We start from the raw sequence: 22437 nt of genomic DNA on the forward strand, positions 1-22437 counted from the left end.
TCTTCTCTCGTGCTGATCTGCTGTTCTCTTCCACCCCACCGCCTTCTCTACCTCCCTGTTCTCTACTCCTATGCTGATCTGCTGCTCTCTTCCACCCCACCTCCTTCTTTAACTCCCTCTTATCTTCTCCTGTGCTGATCTGCTGATCTCTTCCACCTGCCTCCATATTTAACTCCATGTTCTCTTCTGCTGTGCTGAGTTGTTCCTCTCTTCCACCCACCTCCTTCTCAAAATCACTGTTCTCTTCTCTTCTGTCGTGCTGATCTGCTACACTCTTCCACCCTGCCTCCTTCTCTAACTCCATGTTCTCTTCTTTTCTCCTCTGCTGATCTGCTGCTCTCTTCAACACCACCTCCTTCTTTAACTCCCTGTTCTCTTTAGCTGTGCCGGTCTGCTGCTCTCTTCCACCCGAATCCTTCTTTAACTCACTATTATATTCTCCTGTACTAATCTGCTGTTCTCTTCCACCCGCATCTTTCTATAAATCCCCCTTATCTTCTACTGTGCAGATCTGCTGCTCTCTTCCACCACGCCTCCTTCTTTAACTCCCTGTTCTCTTATCCTGTGCTGATCTGCTGCTCTCTTCCACCACGCCTCCTTCTTTAACTCCCTGTTCTCTTTTGCTGTGCTGATCTGCTGCTCTCTTCCACCCATCTCCTTCTCTAATTCCCTGTTCTCTTATCTTCTACCGTACTAATCTGCTACACTCTTCCACCACCTCCTTCTCTAGCTCCCTGTTCTCTTCTCCTGTGCCAATCAGCTGTTCTCTTCCACCCGACTCCTACTTTAACTCCCTGCTCTCTTCTCCTGTGCTGGTCTGCTGCTCTCTGCCACCCGCCTCCTTCTTTAACTCCCTGTTCTCTTCTCCTGTGCTGCTCTGCTCTTCTCTTCCACCCGCCTACTTCTTTAGCTACTTGTTCTCTTCTCCTGTGCTGATCTGCTGCTCACTTCCACCCGCATCCTTCTTTAACTCCCTATTCTTTTCTACCGTGCTCTATCTATTGCCCTCACTCTAGCTATACATCGCATTCACTCTGTATCTATCTATCTATCTATCTATCTATCTATCTATCTATCTATCTATCTATCTATCTATCTATCTATCTACCTAACTATATCTATCTAGATATCTATCTATCTATCTATCTATCTATCTATCTATCTATCTATCTATCTATCTATCTATCGCCCTCACTCTACCTATCTATCGCCCTCACTCTATCTATGTATCTATGTATCTATCGCCCTCACTCGATCTATCTATCTATCTATCTATCTATCTATCTATCTATCTATCTATCTATCTATCTATCTATCTATCGATCTATTGCCCGCACTCTATCTATCTATCTATCTATCTACCTATCTATCGCCCTATATCTATCAATCGCCCTCACTCCATTGATTGCCCTCACTCTATCTATCTATCGCCCTCACTCTATCTGTCTATCGCCCTCCCTCACTCACTCTACCTACCGCCATCATTCTATCTATCTGTCTATCTATCGCCCTCACTCACTCTATCTATCGCCCTCACTCACTCTATTGCCCTAACTCTATCTATCTGTCTATCTATCGCCCTCACTCACTCTATCTATCGCCATCATTCTATCTATCGATCACCCTCACTCTGTCTAGCTATCTATCGCCGTCACTCTATTTATCTATCTATCTATCGCCCTCAAACAAACTATCTATCTATCGCCCTCACTGTATTTAACTAACTATCGCCCACACTCTATTTATTTATCTATCGCACTCTATCTATCTATCGCATCACCACAGCATCACTCAGGGACAACACAGCACCACTCAGGGGCAACACAACAGCACTATGCGCTACCACAGCATCACTGCACACAACAGCATCCCTCGTCGCCACCTAAACATCACTCCGCACAACAGCATCAATCTGTGCAACAATTCAACGACTGATTCAAATAAGTTCTCTTAATGTTTCAAACTTTATTACAAATGTCACAAAAAGATTTTAATATTTCCCTTCTGTTCTTGCATTTTCTTAACAATAAAATACACTGAACATAATCTTCACAAAAGTTAATTACAAAAGTATAAACTATTTCCATTATCAATTACAATAAATGTAATTTAAGTATTAACACTGAACATAATCTTCACAAAAGTTATTTACAAAAGTATAAACTATTGCCATTAAAAATTACAATAAATGTAAGTATTAATTATTTTAAATAATTTAAAAAAATGGTGATTTGTAATATCAATACATCTAAGTCAAGTAAATACAATACATGTTGCATTACAAATGCAATAGGTGTCACATTAGCAATAATTATAAGTATTGCCATTGTAAATGACAAAGTTATTATTTTCAATATTTTCTAAACTAACACAAAAAAAATACCATTTACAAGACCTATAACTTAAACTTTACTAATGCGAGACCTATTGCATTGCAAATGCTTGTCCTTTGAGTGATGCACTGCCTATCTCTCATTGTGATGCATCCCCACGCTCTCCTTGTGGGATTGGGATCAGGCGTGGCACCAGGACTAGAGTATTTCCTAGTAAACAGAAGGAATATTTTTTGTCTTGGGAGTTCAGTTTACCCACTTGTTCTTTATTTTTTATTTTTTTATGTATTTAAATTTTATTTGCAGAACAAGAAAAAGATAAAATAAGAAACAATTTAAAAGAAATACCATCTGTCCAGGATATCATTGCATTTGAATACAGAATAGGAGGGTGCAGCATATTTTAACAGTGCATTAAGTTGCGGCCATTTGCAAACACATTTCACTGCAAGCTATGTGGACACCAAGGAGGCTGAAAAAAGCCTCACTTATGACAGCCCGTGGACCCCAACAGGGAACATTTCCCAGTCGGTCTGCCTCCTCCTATGCCCTAGGCCCTCACGAATCAACAACTCGGAGCATCCTCCGCCCTGCCTCCCCCGCCGACATCAGCTGCTCAACATACAGTAACCCAACCATCATCTATACCGGGGCCTCAGTGCACCCACCCACTTGTTCTTTTTTATTACACTCTTTTCCTTCCTCCTTCCAATTTCTACTCTTGTCGCCGCACTCCTGCTCCTTATAGATTCTGTGGTTGGAGGGTGTGTGGTGTTCTGACCACCTTACCTCCTCGGTTGACCGAATGCTCTAGTGAGCATAATGGAAACCATCTGTATGCAACTATTAGAGCATGGGAATAGAAAGTGGACCTCTCGTTATGGTGTTGCCTCCTGGCAGCTGATGAGAGCCACCAGTCCTGGATGTGCCTTCCCTCCATTGCTTGTTATGCTGATCTTCTCTATGCTGAAAGGACATAAACGTCCATTCGCACAAGCGTACCTGTGCAGCTTTGCTTCATGAAGACCAAACTGGAGAAACTTTGATGGCATTATAATCCTCACCAAAGAAGATATTTTCGATTTCTGCTCTTATGGACCTAGCGAGTTAAGAAATCTGGAGGGAATCGCCAGGGTAAAAGTGGAAGTGACTGCCTGTGTAGGCACTGAAACCTGCGCAAACTTAGATCATAACAAGAAAGTCTTTTGCAGGAGCAATATTCTGCCTCCCCCACTCCCGGAGATATTCATTATATATCTATCGGGCTTTATATGTAATCTTATCCGGAAACGAACAGAAGACTATATATCGACTGTGACAGAGGGGAAGAACACAAAGGAAGGGAGTGAGAGTGGATTTAGAGACAGGGTGAGAGGAATGACCAGCTCCACTTCATCTGGCTGAGGTGCTGCTTGAAGAGGTGAGTTTCACGTCCCTCCCGAAGAGCAGCAGTCTAGGGTCGTCCCTGATCTGGGTGTGTGTGTGGTGTTAGAGTTTGTGATCTTTGGAGCAAAGCAAGAGGTTTGTGTCTTGTCTTCTCCTTGCAGCATGTTTTTGTCTCAAGACAGATGAGGTTGCTGCATTATGTAGCCTTCTGCAATCTTGCCAGATCTAACGAAGTGCTTGAGTTTACCAGTTTGTAGGTGATACAGCCGACAGTCAATAGGAGATGCCTGCGGAGTTTCTTTTCAGGTGGTTGAGATACTATCAGACTTCTTGAGACCAAGCTAAGGATGGTGTTGTGGTGTTTTGGAGTGAAGCGGTTATGCTTATTTCTGAGCACATATTGGTTGTCACTGGATTTTAGTCTTGATGGGGTGAAGCTTCCAATACAACTTACACATCCAGGCCTGGGTGATTGTCAAGGCACTCCTTGAGATGTGTGATGTTGTGGTAAATAAATAAATAATACCTCTATTTTTGAATGGATAAATGAATAACAGATAGCTCAATAAATAAGAGTCAAGATTCGAGGTATTAGGAGTTTGCAGGTTTAATACAGCATAAAGGACAGGAACAGGACAACCTGCACAGGAATAGGATGGCAGAGCCCGGCAGGGGGGCCCCGACAGCTGCCGGGCAGGATCTGGGATGAGCGCGCTAACATTTAATAACAATACACGATCATATATACTAAAACAGTTGCATTACAATACATACGATAGGCGGAGCAGTGGGTGTGGTCAATAGCAGTCGCGAAAGATAAGGGTGAAAGTAGGTGTAACAGAGGCGTATACATAGACATGTGATGCAAACGTAACAGAATATGTCATGAATGGGGTGGAGACATGGAGGGGGCTACCTAAGGAGCCGGGACCTCTAACCTGGTGGTGCGCGCAAACTTGGCAATGACGTGTTACTAGGAGAAGCTGGGGGCTATGAACTCTGTGCTAGGAGCAGAGACTGAAGTCTGGAGAGTCTGGAGAGTCAGGGCGACATGTACCTAAGCAGTATCTAGTATCTGATGTTTAGAGAACATGTTGATAGAATCCAAAAGTTATCAGGGTAAAGGCTAACAGACTCTAAGACTGGAGCATGCATTATTCTACATGTAGTGCGTGATGAAGAATATTAAATGACCATTAATACAGTATTTCCCTTACATGGAGACGTAAAGGCTAGACAATGACGGAAACTATTGATGCAGTTCAGTAGCTTAGGAATGCAGAGAAGGAGGACTGAACTGATAACTGGAATCATAACATACTCTTGGCAGACTCAGAGGCAGAGCCAGGCTGAACCGGGCACTGTGAGGCAGGAAGTAAGTGAAGGGTCAGGAACACAGGTGGGGGCTGTATCGCTCTTCAGCGAGGGCTCAGGAGACAGAAGCTGAAATCTGGTGTCCGGGCCCTTTTGGGGCCTAGGAACGGGGACTTTATAATGAAATAACGTGCACACTGAGAAACGTGGCAACGTAGCTTTACATAGGCCTGATATTCGTAGCTTTCACGAGAACTGGAAATAGACATACTAGAGATGGACACAACTAAAATTGCGTCTTTAATCGAACATGGGGAATACATATGCATATTTAATCATGCACACATAACATATGATGGAGGACGTGTAGGGACACAGAACATGGCAGAATTTACTTTTCCACATTCCCTCCTTGTCACTACGTTTCCATCAGGAAACATCAATATTCATGATACCATCTATCATTTCATACAGTATCATTTGCTCGTCTCGAATTTTCTTGGAACGGGATTTAGAACGGGGCTTGGGACTAGGAATACAAGAGGTAGCACAAATGCCGCAAATCGCAGGGCCACATTGTATACAGAGGCAGCAGCTGAATATGATCGCTACTGCAATACCTAGAAAGGACAAGACTTTCCATCCCCAGGCGGAAATTATATTCCAGAACCAACCGGACCATGTCCAGGTGCCTGGATCTTGGTGTAACAGATGGGCAATTTTATGGAGTCTGGTTATAGCTGAATAAACAGACGGCGCGTTATTTGGAATGAAAATGCAGCAACTAGATCCGATGACTCTACAGGCCCCGCCCCTATCGGCCAGTATGACGTCAAGGACGAGACGATTTTGCAAAACGACAAATCTCATAGCAGATTGCTCTTCAGTTAAGTTACCTAGAGCAGAGGCAGTCTCATTAACTACTGCTTCAAGGGTTCTGGTTAACCTACGGATTAGCTTACTATTCTGGATAGGTCCTATAAAGAAGAAGAAACCTCTATTGAAATCTGTATACTGTTCTAGAGCAGTTTCAGTATAATCGACAATCGGGGACTCGATCTCTCTTTTATGTCTAATGTGTACTAGATGTGTGTTTCTGTGATAATCAGATGGAGCTAGGAAAACAGGTGGCAGTAGGAAGGCAATGTAACAGGTTCCCTCCCAATCGAGGGGCAGACGAACATATGCAGTTTGACCACAAATAAAATAAGAATGACGTGAAGCTTTGAAAATAGATTTCCTACTGTCACTATACTTGACAATAGTAGTACAATCACTATGTCCTACATGTACGGAACCATAATTTCGGACACATAATTCGCCTTTGACTGGTAGTACTGAAATAGCAGGTAAGTCTGGAGTGGACTCAGACTGAACATTCAGGACCATGAAATTCGAAGAATAATTACCTAAATTGTAAACTTCATTCTCTAGATCTAACCCTGTTCTGTGGGGAAGACCTTGCTTGTCTGGGAAACATGTACTGTTAAGAAAAGACATATCTGTTGAGGATGACATTAACGTGGACCATGCTCCACACGAACCATTATGTGAAAATGGATAAGGAAAGAGTGGCAGAACTCCCTTCGGGGTCTGGAAAGGGGGGAGTCGACCACACACCCAACAATTAGTGGCATTGCTGGTCTGGTGTGAATAATGTAACATGCGGATAAAAGAATTGTTACGCATAGCGAGGCGGTAAGAGAGTTCATGAGGAGGCAGATCACTAAACGAGTGCTCTACTGTAACATTAGAAGACTTATTTACATGAGAAACTGGAAAATACAGGTAAAATGCATAACTGGTGCAGGAAATCATAATGCTGAGAAACAATATGAAACTTAGAAAAACGATACATCGAATTGAGTTTTGACTAACTCTCTCACTATGGGGGTCTATTTTATACATGTCAGAAACCGGTCTAACCGTTTCACCTAGGGGAGGACTTAGACAATCAAACTGGCTGACTTATTTTACTAGACCTTAACTTCAATTTATACTCCTGTTGCGGAGTTTTCTCTAACAGGGAGGGTGCAGTATCATTGTTCTTTGCGGGACAGTCCTTAAGAATAGTACTTTGGCAGTCTTTAGAATCCTCGGAAATGTTCTTTGAGACAGGTTTCAGTCCATAAAACTTTTTAATATGCGAAAGATGCACCCAGCCTTTGCGTCCCTCCAACTTCACGGCTGTACGGGTGGCGAGGAGGACCTGTCGGGGCTCCTTCCAGCGAGGCTCCAGTGGACTTGAGCGATCGAAATTTCGCACTAGGACCATGGATCCGGGAACGATTTCATGCGGTGCCACCTCGGTATTGTCTGGAAATGCGGCGGCAACCTGTGAACGACAAGAGTTGAGGGCAGACATCAAGGAAGCTAGGTAATCTGTCAGCATATTACTTGAAACATCGGTAATACTTCGGGGTCTAGGTGTACCCCACATGTTAGGGGGGCGGCCGAATACGACCTCGTACGGGGACAGACCTGATCTGGAATGTGCGACCATGCGCATGTAGAACAGAGCAACTGGCAGAGCTACTAGCCAGTCTACACCTTTCTCTTGACAAACTTTTGCAATACGGATTTTCAAAGTCTGGTTATGTCTCTCTACGAGACCGGCTGCTTCAGGATGGCGTACACAATGGAACTTCCACTGGTACCCTAACAAAAGGGAAACGTGCTTCATGAGTTCAGATGAGAATGGCTGGCCGTTGTCAGAATATACGACTCTAGGGAGTCCGTAACGGGGGAAGAATTCACGAACCAACTGCTTGGCAGTGGTCGCGGCTGTGTAATCTGGGACTGGATATGCCTCTGTCCACCTGGACAAAGCGCATACAACTACAAGGACATACTTGAAACCTCGACATCGCTCCATCTGAATATAATCCATTTGGAGGACTTCAAAAGGGTGGTCAGGGGGCTGGAATCCACCTTGTTCCACCGGGACACTTTTACCTGGATTGAACTGACAACATATCATACAGGTACGGACTTTCTGCTTGGCTGCGGCTCGTAAATGCTTGTTGAACCAAATATTCTGGATACTGTCTAACATAGCTTTTTCTCCTAAATGTGCTGGACTATGTGCGGTATTAATAATGACTTGAACCATGGAGTCGGGGAGAAACCATGTGGCTCTACCCTTTGTTACCCATCCCTGATCTGTCTGGACCCCTCCTTGTTCGGACCATTTCTTGATTTCATCGGGAGTAGCATGTAACTGGATATCTATGACATCTTGTGTAGGGTCTTTAACTGTCATACATGTAGTCAGATCTGGAGTATGTGTCTGTGTCGTAAGCTTGGCTGTGCGATCTGCTAGATCATTACCCTGGGAAATAGTGTCAGTAACTTTCGTATGTGCTTTGCACTTCATGATAGCAATAGATGTCGGTAAATGTATTGCATCTAACAGAGCTTGAATAAGGAGACCATGCTGAATCTTGGTTCCATGAGAAGTCATGAAACCTCTCTCCTGCCAGAGCACTCCGAAGTCGTGTACGACTCCAAATGCATAACGTGAATCTGTGTAAACATTAACTTTCAGGTTCTTGGCGTGTATGCAGGCTTGTGTCAGAGCAACTAGCTCTGCTGCTTGAGCAGATAGGGTGTCAATACGGTGTGTCTCTATAACTTCAGTGTCAGTAGTCACTGCATACGCGGCTACTAGTTCTCCTGTACTAGTTCTCATGCAGGAACCATCCACATAAAGTGTCAGGTCGGGATCTGGTAATGGAGTATCTGTCAGATCTTGTCTTGGTTTTGTCATAATGTTGACTACTTCCACACAATCGTGTGTGGCAGAATTCGAAGTAACTGATGGTAACAGTGTAGCAGGATTTAAAACATTGCAGCGTCTGATTTCTATGTGTGGCTGGAACAGTGTCAATTCATAACCTGTTAAACGTGCAATTGTCAAGTGCTGAGTTTGTGTTCGGTTTAAAAGAACTTCCACGGAGTGTGGAACCTGTACTGTCAGGGAGTGTCCTAATACTATGGAATCACTTTGTCTGATAGCTAGTGCTGTGGCTGCAACTGACTTGAGGCACGCAGGCAGAGCCTGGGCTACAGGATCTAATGTGCTCGAAAAATAAGCACAGGGCTTGTATTGTCCTGCTTGATCTTGTGTGAGGACAGATAATGCTGTACCTTCGCGTTCAGTGACGAAAAGTGTAAAAGGTTTACTGTAGTTCGGTGTTGCTAGAACTGGAGCTTGACATAAAGCTTTCTTTAACTCATTGAAACTAAGTGTATGTTCAGATGTCCAAGGGAGGACAGTCGATACGGCTGCCTCCTGTGTCGTTAACTGTATCAGTGGCTTAGCTAGAAATGCATACTGAGGAATCCATTGTCTGCAATAAGAAGTAAGGCCGATAAAAGCACGTACCTCCTTCTGGGTCTTGGGCTGAGGAAGACTCGCTATTAGCTGGATACGGTCTGGTGTCAACTGCCTACCCCTCTTGGACAGTAAGTGTCCTAAGTAGACCACTTGCTGGACACAGAATTGAAGCTTCGAAGGGGACACCTTGTGCCCCATCTCGGCTAGGAAATACAAGACTGTAAGGGATGCTCGCTCGCAAGCACGTTCAGAACGGGCTGTGATCAGTAGATCATCGACATACTGGAGCAGGGCAGTGTCAGTTGGCATGTGAATGTTGTCTAGTTGCCTCTTGAGTGCTTGACTGTAAATACTAGGACTTTCTGTGAAACCTTGAGGAGCTCGTGTGAACATATAGCTCCTTCCATTTAAACAAAATCCGAAAAGAAACTGGCTGTCTGGATGAATGGGGACACTGAAAAACGCATTCTTGAGGTCGATGACTGAAAAAAATGAAGCTTCGGAATCAATGGCTGTCAATAGGGAAGAGATATCTGGGACAACTGGGTACTGCGGAATAATACATTTATTAAGCTCTCGAAGGTCAATCACTAATCGATATACTGGAGGTGCATTCGGATCAGTACGTTTCATGACTGGAATGATCGGAGAATTACATACATTGGAGTCAGTTTCTACAACTACTCCTTGAGCCATGAGCTCGTCAATAATTTTGGATAAGGCTGCTACAGCCTCAGGTGGCAATCTGTACTGTCTGATACGTGGCAGGACTACACCTGGCTTGAGAGTCACACGATGGGGTGTGATTTGCATAAAGCCAACATCAGTTGGACCTTGCGCCCATAGATGCTGCGGAACATTAGACAATCTCGGATCAAAATCTCGTAATACATAGTGACCCTTGAAGTCACGTAGGAACAATCGTATTCCCTCGGGGGAACAGCATATAACTGCACCTAACTCTTTCAGTGTCTTAATGCCTAATAGGTTTTCTGGACATGACTTAGTAAGTAACAGATCAGTAGTGCGGGACAATGGACCTACTTCTAGAGTAACTGGCTTTGATATTTCATTTACAATAGGCTTTCCTGAAAATCCAAGGGAAACATTTCTAGAGCCTGAGAGCGGAGCCCCTGGAACTTCGGCGTGGCTTATAGTGGTCCTACTTGCCCCTGTATCAATCAGAAACTTTCTGTCTTTCCCTAATACTTGACTGTGAACATAGGGACCCTCTTGATCTACAGGTATCTCGATGAGAGGCAAGCCTACCTCCCTCTCTAGGCTGTTTCATGAATATGGCTGATACTCTGGATACTCGGACTGAGCATACTGGTACATCTGCTGTGTAACATGCTGTGTTGCAGCAATAGGCTGCGGTGCTGTAACTGTCTGTTGTGCATTCTGTGGCTGAGGAGTCTGTGAAGCTTGCTCTTGTCTAGGCGGACGTGGTCTTTCTTTAGTCTTACCGGTAGCTATGTTGTGTTTCAGAACTGCACACTCGTTTATAAAATGACCTGGCTGTTTACAATAATTGCAGTTTCCTTTAACGGGAGCTGCAGGATGACTGGCTTGATTCGGACCCCTCTTCTGACTGTCTTGAGGAACGGATTGTGCAACTAGCACTTTCATTTTCGTGTCTTTCATACGTTTCCTTTCATGTTCTTGTTCTTCTCTGATTCTATTCTGGTGATATTGGAGCATCTGTAACATTTGGGACGGGGTATTAGCTTGCCAGGTACTTTCGACTTTCAAAACTCGGTTTTTAATTTGTGGGCTTGAATTCTCGACTAATTTAGTAACAAAAAGATGAGGGTATGACTCACTACTTGTCTTGAGGCCACTGTTGATGCTAAAACATTTCTCAAATCTAGAATAATAATCACTAATATCTTCGTCTTGTTTCTGTTTACAGGCTGAGATTGCATCCCAGTCTTCTTTTCTAGTTGTCAATAATCTGGGTAAAACTTGTATTAACAATTCTGGTAATTCTTTACATTTATCTCCAAGACCGGTACCTGGTACTCGTGCCTTATCTTCGGCTTCTAGAACTGCCCAATCGATCTTTTTCTCTCCCACCTCCCATTCTTTTTCCTTGAGTTTCTCATATACCCCTGCGGGTAACAAGACTTTTAACATTTTAATAACGTCTGGATACGTGTATTCTCCCATACGGAGCATGTCTTTTAATTCTCGGTGGAACCCTGCTGGATCTTTATCATGACAGGGAATTAACTTCTTCATCTCTAAGAGTTCCATCTTTGTGATCGGGGTGTAAACAAACACTCGTTGCATTTCACCACCTGCTGTCTTAACTGGATGTACTTCTCGTAACGGATTCTGTCTATCTATGTGAAAGGGTTTACCTTCTGGGGGTGAGATATGAACAAAATGCGGGTTCAAGAACGTTCTATATTTGTGGCGCTGTTCTAGAATGACACTAATTAAATCAGTACCTAAACCTCTCCATTTATACTGAAGCAACTCGTTCAGGACATCGTGTAACGGACCTGGATCAGAATGTTGACCCTCATACAATGTAATGAGGTGCTGGATCATATACATACCCAAACTAAACTGGTAGCACCTCTATGAGCCCATAGGTGTGTCTCCCATGGCACCAGTGTCACTATTTGCTGTACTCATTAACAGCTCAGTTCGTGAGAAAAAACGAGTTTACAACATAAAGTTCTTTGTTTTCAAATGAATTGTATTTGTATATTCCATCCAATATTCATGACGTGTAACAACTCTTATTGGTTCCAATGCATTTCGGTGTTTATATCCACCTTCGTCAGGGAACGTCTGTTAATTGAACAAAAATATATACAATGTAACGGTTCATCTTATCTACATATTAATTCATATGCTTTACTCAACATTCATACCTGTTGTTTTAATTTTAAATCCTATTAACTCCTTTTAAATGCGCTTTAAATAATGCGGGAGAAGCTCAGGTGATTCGTGTTTATAAAGCGGCGCGCCCCTTTAAAACAAACGGTCATGAGATTGAATATGTACCGGTTCCTTTCATACAGTTGCTTAAAGTCGCGTTTATGCTAGTTGCTCGAGGGTGAGCGACTTTAAGCAACTGTATGAAAGGAACCGGTACATATTCAATCTCATGACCGTTTGTTTTAAAGGGGCGCGCCGCTTTATAAACACGAATCACCTGAGCTTCTCCCGCATTATTTAAAGCGCATTTAAAAGGAGTTAATAGGATTTAAAATTAAAACAACAGGTATGAATGTTGAGTAAAGCATATGAATTAATATGTAGATAAGATGAACCGTTACATTGTATATATTTTTGTTCAATTAACAGACGTTCCCTGACGAAGGTGGATATAAACACCGAAATGCATTGGAACCAATAAGAGTTGTTACACGTCATGAATATTGGATGGAATATACAAATACAATTCATTTGAAAACAAAGAACTTTATGTTGTAAACTCGTTTTTTCTCACGAACTGAGCTGTTAATGAGTACAGCAAATAGTGACACTGGTGCCATGGGAGACACACCTATGGGCTCATAGAGGTGCTACCAGTTTAGTTTGGGTATGTATATGATCCAGCACCTCATTACATTGTATGAGGGTCAACATTCTGATCCAGGTCCGTTACACGATGTCCTGAACGAGTTGCTTCAGTATAAATGGAGAGGTTTAGGTACTGATTTAATTAGTGTCATTCTAGAACAGCGCCACAAATATAGAACGTTCTTGAACCCGCATTTTGTTCATATCTCACCCCCAGAAGGTAAACCCTTTCACATAGATAGACAGAATCCGTTACGAGAAGTACATCCAGTTAAGACAGCAGGTGGTGAAATGCAACGAGTGTTTGTTTACACCCCGATCACAAAGATGGAACTCTTAGAGATGAAGAAGTTAATTCCCTGTCATGATAAAGATCCAGCAGGGTTCCACCGAGAATTAAAAGACATGCTCCGTATGGGAGAATACACGTATCCAGACGTTATTAAAATGTTAAAAGTCTTGTTACCCGCAGGGGTATATGAGAAACTCAAGGAAAAAGAATGGGAGGTGGGAGAGAAAAAGATCGATTGGGCAGTTCTAGAAGCCGAAGATAAGGCACGAGTACCAGGTACCGGTCTTGGAGATAAATGTAAAGAATTACCAGAATTGTTAATACAAGTTTTACCCAGATTATTGACAACTAGAAAAGAAGACTGGGATGCAATCTCAGCCTGTAAACAGAAACAAGACGAAGATATTAGTGATTATTATTCTAGATTTGAGAAATGTTTTAGCATCAACAGTGGCCTCAAGACAAGTAGTGAGTCATACCCTCATCTTTTTGTTACTAAATTAGTCGAGAATTCAAGCCCACAAATTAAAAACCGAGTTTTGAAAGTCGAAAGTACCTGGCAAGCTAATACCCCGTCCCAAATGTTACAGATGCTCCAATATCACCAGAATAGAATCAGAGAAGAACAAGAACATGAAAGGAAACGTATGAAAGACACGAAAATGAAAGTGCTAGTTGCACAATCCGTTCCTCAAGACAGTCAGAAGAGGGGTCCGAATCAAGCCAGTCATCCTGCAGCTCCCGTTAAAGGAAACTGCAATTATTGTAAACAGCCAGGTCATTTTATAAACGAGTGTGCAGTTCTGAAACACAACATAGCTACCGGTAAGACTAAAGAAAGACCACGTCCGCCTAGACAAGAGCAAGCTTCACAGACTCCTCAGCCACAGAATGCACAACAGACAGTTACAGCACCGCAGCCTATTGCTGCAACACAGCATGTTACACAGCAGATGTACCAGTATGCTCAGTCCGAGTATCCAGAGTATCAGCCATATTCATGAAACAGCCTAGAGAGGGAGGTAGGCTTGCCTCTCATCGAGATACCTGTAGATCAAGAGGGTCCCTATGTTCACAGTCAAGTATTAGGGAAAGACAGAAAGTTTCTGATTGATACAGGGGCAAGTAGGACCACTATAAGCCACGCCGAAGTTCCAGGGGCTCCGCTCTCAGGCTCTAGAAATGTTTCCCTTGGATTTTCAGGAAAGCCTATTGTAAATGAAATATCAAAGCCAGTTACTCTAGAAGTAGGTCCATTGTCCCGCACTACTGATCTGTTACTTACTAAGTCATGTCCAGAAAACCTATTAGGCATTAAGACACTGAAAGAGTTAGGTGCAGTTATATGCTGTTCCCCCGAGGGAATACAATTGTTCCTACGTGACTTCAAGGGTCACTATGTATTACGAGATTTTGATCCGAGATTGTCTAATGTTCCGCAGCATCTATGGGCGCAAGGTCCAACTGATGTTGGCTTTATGCAAATCACACCCCATCGTGTGACTCTCAAGCCAGGTGTAGTCCTGCCACGTATCAGACAGTACAGATTGCCACCTGAGGCTGTAGCAGCCTTATCCAAAATTATTGACGAGCTCATGGCTCAAGGAGTAGTTGTAGAAACTGACTCCAATGTATGTAATTCTCCGATCATTCCAGTCATGAAACGTACTGATCCGAATGCACCTCCAGTATATCGATTAGTGATTGACCTTCGAGAGCTTAATAAATGTATTATTCCGCAGTACCCAGTTGTCCCAGATATCTCTTCCCTATTGACAGCCATTGATTCCGAAGCTTCATTTTTTTCAGTCATCGACCTCAAGAATGCGTTTTTCAGTGTCCCCATTCATCCAGACAGCCAGTTTCTTTTCGGATTTTGTTTAAATGGAAGGAGCTATATGTTCACACGAGCTCCTCAAGGTTTCACAGAAAGTCCTAGTATTTACAGTCAAGCACTCAAGAGGCAACTAGACAACATTCACATGCCAACTGACAGTGCCCTGCTCCAGTATGTCGATGATCTACTGATCACAGCCCGTTCTGAACGTGCTTGCGAGCGAGCATCCCTTACAGTCTTGTATTTCCTAGCCGAGATGGGGCACAAGGTGTCCCCTTCGAAGCTTCAATTCTGTGTCCAGCAAGTGGTCTACTTAGGACACTTACTGTCCAAGAGGGGTAGGCAGTTGACACCAGACCGTATCCAGCTAATAGCGAGTCTTCCTCAGCCCAAGACCCAGAAGGAGGTACGTGCTTTTATCGGCCTTACTTCTTATTGCAGACAATGGATTCCTCAGTATGCATTTCTAGCTAAGCCACTGATACAGTTAACGACACAGGAGGCAGCCGTATCGACTGTCCTCCCTTGGACATCTGAACATACACTTAGTTTCAATGAGTTAAAGAAAGCTTTATGTCAAGCTCCAGTTCTAGCAACACCGAACTACAGTAAACCTTTTACACTTTTCGTCACTGAACGCGAAGGTACAGCATTATCTGTCCTCACACAAGATCAAGCAGGACAATACAAGCCCTGTGCTTATTTTTCGAGCACATTAGATCCTGTAGCCCAGGCTCTGCCTGCGTGCCTCAAGTCAGTTGCAGCCACAGCACTAGCTATCAGACAAAGTGATTCCATAGTATTAGGACACTCCCTGACAGTACAGGTTCCACACTCCGTGGAAGTTCTTTTAAACCGAACACAAACTCAGCACTTGACAATTGCACGTTTAACAGGTTATGAATTGACACTGTTCCAGCCACACATAGAAATCAGACGCTGCAATGTTTTAAATCCTGCTACACTGTTACCATCAGTTACTTCGAATTCTGCCACACACGATTGTGTGGAAGTAGTCAACATTATGACAAAACCAAGACAAGATCTGACAGATACTCCATTACCAGATCCCGACCTGACACTTTATGTGGATGGTTCCTGCATGAGAACTAGTACAGGAGAACTAGTAGCCGCGTATGCAGTGACTACTGACACTGAAGTTATAGAGACACACCGTATTGACACCCTATCTGCTCAAGCAGCAGAGCTAGTTGCTCTGACACAAGCCTGCATACACGCCAAGAACCTGAAAGTTAATGTTTACACAGATTCACGTTATGCATTTGGAGTCGTACACGACTTCGGAGTGCTCTGGCAGGAGAGAGGTTTCATGACTTCTCATGGAACCAAGATTCAGCATGGTCTCCTTATTCAAGCTCTGTTAGATGCAATACATTTACCGACATCTATTGCTATCATGAAGTGCAAAGCACATACGAAAGTTACTGACACTATTTCCCAGGGTAATGATCTAGCAGATCGCACAGCCAAGCTTACGACACAGACACATACTCCAGATCTGACTACATGTATGACAGTTAAAGACCCTACACAAGATGTCATAGATATCCAGTTACATGCTACTCCCGATGAAATCAAGAAATGGTCCGAACAAGGAGGGGTCCAGACAGATCAGGGATGGGTAACAAAGGGTAGAGCCACATGGTTTCTCCCCGACTCCATGGTTCAAGTCATTATTAATACCGCACATAGTCCAGCACATTTAGGAGAAAAAGCTATGTTAGACAGTATCCAGAATATTTGGTTCAACAAGCATTTACGAGCCGCAGCCAAGCAGAAAGTCCGTACCTGTATGATATGTTGTCAGTTCAATCCAGGTAAAAGTGTCCCGGTGGAACAAGGTGGATTCCAGCCCCCTGACCACCCTTTTGAAGTCCTCCAAATGGATTATATTCAGATGGAGCGATGTCGAGGTTTCAAGTATGTCCTTGTAGTTGTATGCGCTTTGTCCAGGTGGACAGAGGCATATCCAGTCCCAGATTACACAGCCGCGACCACTGCCAAGCAGTTGGTTCGTGAATTCTTCCCCCGTTACGGACTCCCTAGAGTCGTATATTCTGACAACGGCCAGCCATTCTCATCTGAACTCATGAAGCACGTTTCCCTTTTGTTAGGGTACCAGTGGAAGTTCCATTGTGTACGCCATCCTGAAGCAGCCGGTCTCGTAGAGAGACATAACCAGACTTTGAAAATCCGTATTGCAAAAGTTTGTCAAGAGAAAGGTGTAGACTGGCTAGTAGCTCTGCCAGTTGCTCTGTTCTACATGCGCATGGTCGCACATTCCAGATCAGGTCTGTCCCCGTACGAGGTCGTATTCGGCCGCCCCCCTAACATGTGGGGTACACCTAGACCCCGAAGTATTACCGATGTTTCAAGTAATATGCTGACAGATTACCTAGCTTCCTTGATGTCTGCCCTCAACTCTTGTCGTTCACAGGTTGCCGCCGCATTTCCAGACAATACCGAGGTGGCACCGCATGAAATCGTTCCCGGATCCATGGTCCTAGTGCGAAATTTCGATCGCTCAAGTCCACTGGAGCCTCGCTGGAAGGAGCCCCGACAGGTCCTCCTCGCCACCCGTACAGCCGTGAAGTTGGAGGGACGCAAAGGCTGGGTGCATCTTTCGCATATTAAAAAGTTTTATGGACTGAAACCTGTCTCAAAGAACATTTCCGAGGATTCTAAAGACTGCCAAAGTACTATTCTTAAGGACTGTCCCGCAAAGAACAATGATACTGCACCCTCCCTGTTAGAGAAAACTCCGCAACAGGAGTATAAATTGAAGTTAAGGTCTAGTAAAATAAGTCAGCCAGTTTGATTGTCTAAGTCCTCCCCTAGGTGAAACGGTTAGACCGGTTTCTGACATGTATAAAATAGACCCCCATAGTGAGAGAGTTAGTCAAAACTCAATTCGATGTATCGTTTTTCTAAGTTTCATATTGTTTCTCAGCATTATGATTTCCTGCACCAGTTATGCATTTTACCTGTATTTTCCAGTTTCTCATGTAAATAAGTCTTCTAATGTTACAGTAGAGCACACGTTTAGTGATCTGCCTCCTCATGAACTCTCTTACCGCCTCGCTATGCGTAACAATTCTTTTATCCGCATGTTACATTATTCACACCAGACCAGCAATGCCACTAATTGTTGGGTGTGTGGTCGACTCCCCCCTTTCCAGACCCCGAAGGGAGTTCTGCCACTCTTTCCTTATCCATTTTCACATAATGGTTCGTGTGGAGCATGGTCCACGTTAATGTCATCCTCAACAGATATGTCTTTTCTTAACAGTACATGTTTCCCAGACAAGCAAGGTCTTCCCCACAGAACAGGGTTAGATCTAGAGAATGAAGTTTACAATTTAGGTAATTATTCTTCGAATTTCATGGTCCTGACTGTTCAGTCTGAGTCCACTCCAGACTTACCTGCTATTTCAGTACTACCAGTCAAAGGCGAATTATGTGTCCGAAATTATGGTTCCGTACATGTAGGACATAGTGATTGTACTACTATTGTCAAGTATAGTGACAGTAGGAAATCTATTTTCAAAGCTTCACGTCATTCTTATTTTATTTGTGGTCAAACTGCATATGTTCGTCTGCCCCTCGATTGGGAGGGAACCTGTTACATTGCCTTCCTACTGCCACCTGTTTTCCTAGCTCCATCTGATTATCACAGAAACACACATCTAGTACACATTAGACATAAAAGGGAGATCGAGTCCCCGATTGTCGATTATACTGAAACTGCTCTAGAACAGTATACAGATTTCAATAGAGGTTTCTTCTTCTTTATAGGACCTATCCAGAATAGTAAGCTAATCCGTAGGTTAACCAGAACCCTTGAAGCAGTAGTTAATGAGACTGCCTCTGCTCTAGGTAACTTAACTGAAGAGCAATCTGCTATGAGATTTGTCGTTTTGCAAAATCGTCTCGTCCTTGACGTCATACTGGCCGGTAGGGGCGGGGCCTGTAGAGTCATCGGATCTAGTTGCTGCATTTTCATTCCAAATAACGCGCCGTCTGTTTATTCAGCTATAACCAGACTCCATAAAATTGCCCATCTGTTACACCAAGATCCAGGCACCTGGACATGGTCCGGTTGGTTCTGGAATATAATTTCCGCCTGGGGATGGAAAGTCTTGTCCTTTCTAGGTATTGCAGTAGCGATCATATTCAGCTGCTGCCTCTGTATACAATGTGGCCCTGCGATTTGCGGCATTTGTGCTACCTCTTGTATTCCTAGTCCCAAGCCCCGTTCTAAATCCCGTTCCAAGAAAATTCGAGACGAGCAAATGATACTGTATGAAATGATAGATGGTATCATGAATATTGATGTTTCCTGATGGAAACGTAGTGACAAGGAGGGAATGTGGAAAAGTAAATTCTGCCATGTTCTGTGTCCCTACGCGTCCTCCATCATATGTTATGTGTGCATGATTAAATATGCATATGTATTCCCCATGTTCGATTAAAGACGCAATTTTAGTTGTGTCCATCTCTAGTATGTCTATTTCCAGTTCTCGTGAAAGCTACGAATATCAGGCCTATGTAAAGCTACGTTGCCACGTTTCTCAGTGTGCACGTTATTTCATTATAAAGTCCCCGTTCCTAGGCCCCAAAAGGGCCCGGACACCAGATTTCAGCTTCTGTCTCCTGAGCCCTCGCTGAAGAGCGATACAGCCCCCACCTGTGTTCCTGACCCTTCACTTACTTCCTGCCTCACAGTGCCCGGTTCAGCCTGGCTCTGCCTCTGAGTCTGCCAAGAGTATGTTATGATTCCAGTTATCAGTTCAGTCCTCCTTCTCTGCATTCCTAAGCTACTGAACTGCATCAATAGTTTCCGTCATTGTCTAGCCTTTACGTCTCCATGTAAGGGAAATACTGTATTAATGGTCATTTAATATTCTTCATCACGCACTACATGTAGAATAATGCATGCTCCAGTCTTAGAGTCTGTTAGCCTTTACCCTGATAACTTTTGGATTCTATCAACATGTTCTCTAAACATCAGATACTAGATACTGCTTAGGTACATGTCGCCCTGACTCTCCAGACTCTCCAGACTTCAGTCTCTGCTCCTAGCACAGAGTTCATAGCCCCCAGCTTCTCCTAGTAACACGTCATTGCCAAGTTTGCGCGCACCACCAGGTTAGAGGTCCCGGCTCCTTAGGTAGCCCCCTCCATGTCTCCACCCCATTCATGACATATTCTGTTACGTTTGCATCACATGTCTATGTATACGCCTCTGTTACACCTACTTTCACCCTTATCTTTCGCGACTGCTATTGACCACACCCACTGCTCCGCCTATCGTATGTATTGTAATGCAACTGTTTTAGTATATATGATCGTGTATTGTTATTAAATGTTAGCGCGCTCATCCCAGATCCTGCCCGGCAGCTGTCGGGGCCCCCCTGCCGGGCTCTGCCATCCTATTCCTGTGCAGGTTGTCCTGTTCCTGTCCTTTATGCTGTATTAAACCTGCAAACTCCTACTACCTCGAATCTTGACTCTTATTTATTGAGCTATCTGTTATTCATTTATCCATTCAAAAATAGAGGTATTATTTATTTATTTACCACAACATCACACATCTCAAGGAGTGCCTTGACAATCACCCAGGCCTGGATGTGTAAGTTGTATTGGAAGCTTCACCCCTTCAAGACTAAAATCCAGTGACAACCAATATGTGCTCAGAAATAAGCATAACCGCTTCACTCCAAAACACCACAACACCATCCTTAGCTTGGTCTCAAGAAGTCTGATAGTATCTCAACCACCTGAAAAGAAACTCCGCAGGCATCTCCTATTGACTGTCGGCTGTATCACCTACAAACTGGTAAACTCAAGCACTTCGTTAGATCTGGCAAGATTGCAGAAGGCTACATAATGCAGCAACCTCATCTGTCTTGAGACAAAAACATGCTGCAAGGAGAAGACAAGACACAAACCTCTTGCTTTGCTCCAAAGATCACGAACTCTAACACCACACACACACCCAGATCAGGGACGACCCTAGACTGCTGCTCTTCGGGAGGGACGTGAAACTCACCTCTTCAAGCAGCACCTCAGCCAGATGAAGTGGAGCTGGTCATTCCTCTCACCCTGTCTCTAAATCCACTCTCACTCCCTTCCTTTGTGTTCTTCCCCTCTGTCACAGTCGATATATAGTCTTCTGTTCGTTTCCGGATAAGATTACATATAAAGCCCGATAGATATATAATGAATATCTCCGGGAGTGGGGGAGGCAGAATATTGCTCCTGCAAAAGACTTTCTTGTTATGATCTAAGTTTGCGCAGGTTTCAGTGCCTACACAGGCAGTCACTTCCACTTTTACCCTGGCGATTCCCTCCAGATTTCTTAACTCGCTAGGTCCATAAGAGCAGAAATCGAAAATATCTTCTTTGGTGAGGATTATGATGCCATCAAAGTTTCTCCAGTTTGGTCTTCATGAAGCAAAGCTGCACAGGTACGCTTGTGCGAATGGACGTTTATGTCCTTTCAGCATAGAGAAGATCAGCATAACAAGCAATGGAGGGAAGGCACATCCAGGACTGGTGGCTCTCATCAGCTGCCAGGAGGCAACACCATAACGAGAGGTCCACTTTCTATTCCCATGCTCTAATAGTTGCATACAGATGGTTTCCATTATGCTCACTAGAGCATTCGGTCAACCGAGGAGGTAAGGTGGTCAGAACACCACACACCCTCCAACCACAGAATCTATAAGGAGCAGGAGTGCGGCGACAAGAGTAGAAATTGGAAGGAGGAAGGAAAAGAGTGTAATAAAAAAGAACAAGTGGGTGGGTGCACTGAGGCCCCGGTATAGATGATGGTTGGGTTACTGTATGTTGAGCAGCTGATGTCGGCGGGGGAGGCAGGGCGGAGGATGCTCCGAGTTGTTGATTCGTGAGGGCCTAGGGCATAGGAGGAGGCAGACCGACTGGGAAATGTTCCCTGTTGGGGTCCACGGGCTGTCATAAGTGAGGCTTTTTTCAGCCTCCTTGGTGTCCACATAGCTTGCAGTGAAATGTGTTTGCAAATGGCCGCAACTTAATGCACTGTTAAAATATGCTGCACCCTCCTATTCTGTATTCAAATGCAATGATATCCTGGACAGATGGTATTTCTTTTAAATTGTTTCTTATTTTATCTTTTTCTTGTTCTGCAAATAAAATTTAAATACATAAAAAAATAAAAAATAAAGAACAAGTGGGTAAACTGAACTCCCAAGACAAAAAATATTCCTTCTGTTTACTAGGAAATACTCTAGTCCTGGTGCCACGCCTGATCCCTATCCCACAAGGAGAGCGTGGGGATGCATCACAATGAGAGATAGGCAGTGCATCACTCAAAGGACAAGCATTTGCAATG

This window comes from Lissotriton helveticus, chromosome 7, assembly GCF_964261635.1.
Source record: "Lissotriton helveticus chromosome 7, aLisHel1.1, whole genome shotgun sequence".
Taxonomy (NCBI): Eukaryota; Metazoa; Chordata; class Amphibia; order Caudata; family Salamandridae; genus Lissotriton; species Lissotriton helveticus.